This window comes from Triticum aestivum, chromosome 6A (assembly GCF_018294505.1).
Source record: "Triticum aestivum cultivar Chinese Spring chromosome 6A, IWGSC CS RefSeq v2.1, whole genome shotgun sequence".
Taxonomy (NCBI): Eukaryota; Viridiplantae; Streptophyta; class Magnoliopsida; order Poales; family Poaceae; genus Triticum; species Triticum aestivum.
The window spans coordinates 589,191,891-589,198,092 of record NC_057809.1 but is presented as its reverse complement, the minus strand read 5'-3'; positions in this window follow the sequence as shown (position 1 = coordinate 589,198,092).

Genomic DNA, 6,202 nt, shown 5'->3' with positions numbered 1-6,202 from the left:
ATGTTATTTCATAATGAAATTTGGCAAACGCTGAAAACATTTGTAGTTCGCCACGAGAAAAAATCAGAAAATTTTATTTTATTTTGGGGGTTTTAGTGTTCCTCACAGGCTCAAATGAGCTCGCGAGCAGAAGATGACTTCTGGGATATTCGCAAACAAATACAAAACCCAAAACCGCATCTGACCAATGCCTTTGGAGACGCCATTACTGTCTACTGCTACTGCTAGAACGGACAGAGTGTTGAGCTGCTGGGTCGCTGGAAGCTAAATAAACTTGGCCAGCTAAAAAGGGCAAAGGGTGTGTCATTGTCAACAGAAAGCTGTTTAGGTAAACAGATAGAGTCACTCACAGTAGCCAGTGGTCCGTGAAAACAGATATGAAACCATATGCAGATTGATGCCAGAGGGGGCAGCTGCAGAGCAGAAGCAGCAGCGTTGGAGCCTGATAAAAAGGCAGTAGATGGGATCAAAGTAGCCCAAGTGGTGGTAACCAGTAGCACTAACAGTAGTAATAATTAAGCAGGAGAGGTAGAGTGGTCGTAGTACTCAGCTCAAGGTCTTGCGTGCTTCACCAATGGCCATAATTAACCGCACCTTCACCAACTCAGTCACAACCTATACTGTCTACCGCTACTGCCAGCACGGCCCTACTTCTGACAGCCACTACTACCATCTGATCTGGCGGCCACGTAGTACAGTGCATTAGTGGGTAGACTCATCATTAGCGTATGAGTTGCAGCAAGGCGTGCATTTACTTGCAGATCCTCCGTTTGTGGCTAACTGGATGGGGGCATGGGACTCTGTCTGCCTGCTCCAGGTAGAGGGCTGCAGGCAGCTCACATTTTCCGGCTAAAAGCTGAGGAGCCAAAGTGGATCTCGCTCCTGGCTGCGCGTCGAAAAAGTGCAAGGTATCTCCGAGGAAAAGAAAAGGGAACGCCGGCAATACGCGCATGATCCATGCACCAGCGACTGTCTGTACAATGACGTGCAGTGCATGTCAGCACCAACGCCAGCAAGCATCCGCTGCACATCGAGCAGCGTCGATCTTTCGCCAGGAGGATCACTGGATCGTGCTACTGAATTTCTAGTTACTAGAGTAGGAGATGAAGGACTGAAACCTATGTTGATAATCAGATCAGTACTACTCCTAGATTGCAGTGGTACGGGCACCGTGGATGCTGGCAAATCCCCCCGTTGGAGAGCCACGGCGCACGCCGGTTTTAAATGTTGGCTGCCTGCCTGCCTGCCTGCAAACACGATCCGTCCGTGCTGAATCCGTGCCCTGCTTATATTTGCCACAAGGCGATCCAAGGGGAAATTTGTGCAGTTATTATGGCAGAGCCGGGACCGGCTTCATCCATCGGAAGAAGAGAGGCACACTACTGCTCCATTTAAACACTAGATCGCGGTACTGCACGATTCCGGTAGTGCCATCTCACAAAATCATGGTGCTGTGTTGGCGAGCAAACTTCATCGAGCTGTAACGGTAAATCACCTTTGTGTCGCAGCAGTGTTAAAAACAGCTCAGCCGCAAGAAAAAAGTGTTAAAAACAGCTAGGACCTGAATAGGCACGTAGTACTGTTTATCTGAATAGGCTATGTGATTAGCTTCACGTATGCATTACAATTTAACGGAGTAATTTGTACTTGTACAGACGTGAACAGTGCAAAATAACAGTGTTGTCTTTTATCTTTCAAAAAAGATTCAGATATATTACGTGTAAAAATTCATCAGAAGTATAAAGCATCTCGAACAAAATGAAAATTACATCGAGGTCTCTAGACCACTGAATGACCCACTAACATCTTCAGAACGAGTCGCCGATGCGACGCTGTCGCTTCCCTGAGCCGGCTTGATCTTGTCGATGACAAGCCGGGAAGTCTTCAAACACATGCCCCTAAGGACCCACTCATTGAAGCCGCAGTCGTCGCCGTTGAACAAGATTTGAAGCAAGCGACAACAAATCTCGTCGTTGTGCTCCGTCGACTACGTCCAGATGGACAAAGTCGAGGAGTATTAAAACCCAGAAGACAAACTCGAAGAAGAAGTGCCGCCATCAGCCCGTGTGTTGCAATTGCAAAGACTAAAAAACCCTAATCTAAACTATTAGCAAGGGCGAAGGCACCGGGATTCCCCTCCCTGCCATCGACAGCCGGGCTCGCCGGCGAAATTGGGAGGGTAGAGTTTGCTCTAGCCGTCAAAGGGAAGGCGTGAAAACGGTTAGAAAAAATAGTGATGTATTCCATGTGCGTAAGCTGTAAATAACAGTACCGTTGCATAGCATTTACAGAAGAATGCACGAACCGATGTATATCTGTAGCAGTAACTGATGCCGCAGCAGTGTTATAACGGCTAGGACCTGAATGGGCACGTCCTGCAGGATGCAAAGGTCACTGTCCATCTCTTCTTGGTATGTGATCAACTTCACTTGTAAACCTATACACCCGCAGTGAATGCCGAATAACAGTACTGTTGCGTATATACGTACTACAGAGGAATGCACGGGCCGCTGTATATCTGCGTAATAACTCATGCAGGTAGTACATCCTAATTATGTAGGAGTACTACACAGGAGATCGTAGCATATCTGAGCGGATTCAATGTGCCCCAACGGAACTCTCTACTGTGTAGCCGGCCGGGACCATACAGCAGGTAAAGGTAAAGGGGTAAAGCAGACGAACATCGGGACAAGATTCAAGATTGGACCAATTTTGCACAGACACAGCGGGACTAGTATGACAAGATATACCACCAAATACTACAAGGCCAGCTCCTGGCCCTGGGGCAGGCAGGCAGTCCCCGGAATGGTATACCTGAGCTTGCTCCATATGGTACTATCGGCACATCTATGGTGTATTGGTGTGAGTGTCAAGCCATCTCCTGTGCTAGGGAAAATCTCTGTGGCGTGAATGCTGGAATGGGATGTCCGGTGTGCTCACTGTCTGCTGAATTGGGCTGGGTTGCATTACTGAACATTATCTTCTGAGAAGCATTGGGCATTAGAGTCACCATTCATCATCATTTTATCTTAGTAAGTGGAGCATTTTTTTTTTGTTTTGAAGAGAGGCAAAAGATTTGCCTCATTCATTAAATAAGAGGAATAGAGTTTATGTTCGTGTTACAACAGTGACAGCGCCGCAACACCCGAAATAAAGGTGACCAACTACTCTCGCATCATCAAGTATCCCAACTTGCTTGCACCCGCTGCTACCCAAAGCGTGGCCTCCTTCTTAATGTTGGTAAGTGGAGCATTTTTGGAGGCATATATACCTTCCCAAGGAAAACATTACCGTTAGTGGATCATCATGCTGCAATCGTCACCGTCGTGCGTGCGCTGCCTGGATCGATCATTGCCGTGGGATATCATGAAAAGCCTGAAATCAATCAATAACGAGGCCCGCAGCCTTTGCCACTCCAGCAAGCCACCACATGTACTGTACTGTACTGCCATACCTGGTCGTCAGATACGGACGGATGGATAGAACAGTGCTGTTTCCATGAAAATCATTCACCGTACAATCCCATGAAGGCGTCAGAGGATCATACATTCATGCTAACATTTCTGAAGCCGTTTCTTTGTTCAAGATAATGTGATGATCCACATCATCCATAAGGCCATGACCCGGCAAGTTGCAGGCATCCAGTCAGTGCGATGGATCACAGATCGTGGTAAGTATCACCCTCCTGCCTCTCCATATCGGTGATGATTCGCTCTGTCGTAAAGCAGAGCTTTGCTGGACCATTTATTCATTTGCACTCACACTCGATGCCCACTGATAGCCTGGAAGAACACCAAGGTTACCACCACCATCAGGGCCGGATCGATCGGCGGGTCGGTTATATCCAGCGAAAAAGGCAGCCGTGGGGCTCTTTTCGATCCGGCTGTCTGTACAATCGAGAGCAATCATGGTCGCATAGGCTGGTAATACGGATTGGATGGATCATGGATGGACCTCATGCTTGGGCAGAAAGGATGGATGCCAGTTAAGCGCTTGAATGATCATCAACTAACTGCTTGAGTACCATTACTGACTTGACCATAGTTGCCATGTTTCCGGTACGGTGGGAACGAGGAACGGGAACGGGGGACGAGAGTCAGGGGCTGGAAAAAAAGGGTACAGTGGGGGTATACATCTCTAGAACGATTTTTCTAAAACGGAAACGTGATCCAATCAATTCCGGTACGATGAATCCGGTACGGTACCATGGAACGAGGAACGTGAATCTTTACGGGTGCGGGGAGCAACTGGTTGGGAGGGACCGAGGGAGTACTTATACAGGGAACTGGCTGCATCGTCGATTCATGAAGACTAAAATATATCATCTCCTTTCCAATGGAAAATTTATTAGCAGCCTTGGAGTAATTGAAGAGTAGAACAAGGAGTTATTTAGGGGAGTGGAAAAGAACGGGGCAGAAATTAAAGCGAGGAGTTCTTGACTGATATGGCTGACCTTTTGCTTACTCGGTCGATTCAAGAACCAAGACTGTCGAGTCGCCGAATCTGAATCGACGATCCGGCTGCGGAAACACCGAATCCGCATCGAATCTTACCGAATCGGCCCTCGTTCCTAAATCTGATTTCGGGTCGATGAATCCGGATTGAGGGACGGCCCACCGTTCCCCGTTTCCGGCTACTACGGACTTGACTTCCACAACGACAAGGATGGACATGATCTTGACGCTTGATGCAGTTTTCAGAGATGGCCCAATTTGTGGCGCCCGGGCGAGGAGGCCTGAGATGGCCCATCCTATTTTACGCGCGGGAACGTATCCGGTGCACCCACACTTGTGGTGCTACCAGTGCACCGGATGCTGTAGATCGTTCGATGAGATCTAGCACATTGACACAGCATCAACGTATGCTGTCACAAAATTTCGTATCGGAATTTGAAACATTTATGAAGATATAAAAATAACAAATTTGACATTAATGTGATCATGGGTCAAATCCAAAGCCCAACCAATGTTATGTACTTCCTCGGTCCCGTAATATAAGAGCATTTTCTACACTATATTATGGGATGGAGGGAGTAGTATTCAGTGTTGAATGTATCATTTTTGTTTTTCGAGTTATCTTTCGAGTTTTGACATCATTTTTTGTGACAACCTAAGTTAATGTTGTGTGAAGATGCTAATTTTTTCTCGGTTTTTTTCCTGGATATTTTAGAATGTGCAACATGAGTTGGATGCACCGCTAGCATCACAAGCACTGGTGCACCCGATATTATCTGCCCCCAACTCCCCGCACGTGCATTTTTTGGCCGGCTCAACTAGCCCCCCTCCCCCCCCCTTTTCTCATTTTTGCGTTTTTTCTCTTTTCAGATATTTTTCTGCTTTTTCATTTCTGTTCTTAGTTTCTTTTTTCATTTTCCTTTTCCATTCCTTTTTTCTTGTTTGTTTTAATCTTTTTATGTTCGTTTCAATTTTTTTTCTTTCATTTCTTTTGAAATCATGAACATTATCTAAAATTCATGACATTTTTTCAAATTCTTGAATATTTTTCGAAACTATGAGCATTTTCCAAATTTACGAATATTTTAGAAAATCATGACCATTTGTTTAAATCACCAACTTTTTTGAAATTGTGAATATTTTTATTGAAAGCCATTAACATTTTAATTGAATCGACAAACATTTTTCTGGAAATTGGGGGAACAATGTTAGAAATTCACAAACACTTTTTGAGTTGATGAACATTTTTGAAATCACGTATATTTTTGATTCAACGAACATATTTTTGATGAAACTTTCTTGTAAGTAAAGAAAAAAAAGGGCAGCCCGGTGCATGCCCGCTTGCGCAGGGTCCGGGGAAGAGTCGAACCACTTTGGGTCTATTGTACGCAGCCTTTTCCTACATTTATGTAAGAGACTGTTTTCAAGACTTGAACCTATGATCTCATGGTCACAAAGCAGCAACTTTACCACTGCGCAAAGGCTCCCCTTCCTTTTCTTGTAAATAAAGAACTTTTTTTAATTTTTTACTTTAAAAAATCATGAACATTGTTTGCTTTTGCGAACAAAAGTTAAAGTAACAAACTAGTTTTTTTAGTCTAAGAATATTTTATTTATTTTTGAACACTTTTTCAAAAATTCACAATTTTTCAAAATCTCAGGGTTTTTTTTTCAAATTTCGAATTATGTAAAGAAGAAAAACATAAAATAGCAAATTGAAGAAAAAACAAGGTGCCGGCATATGTCCT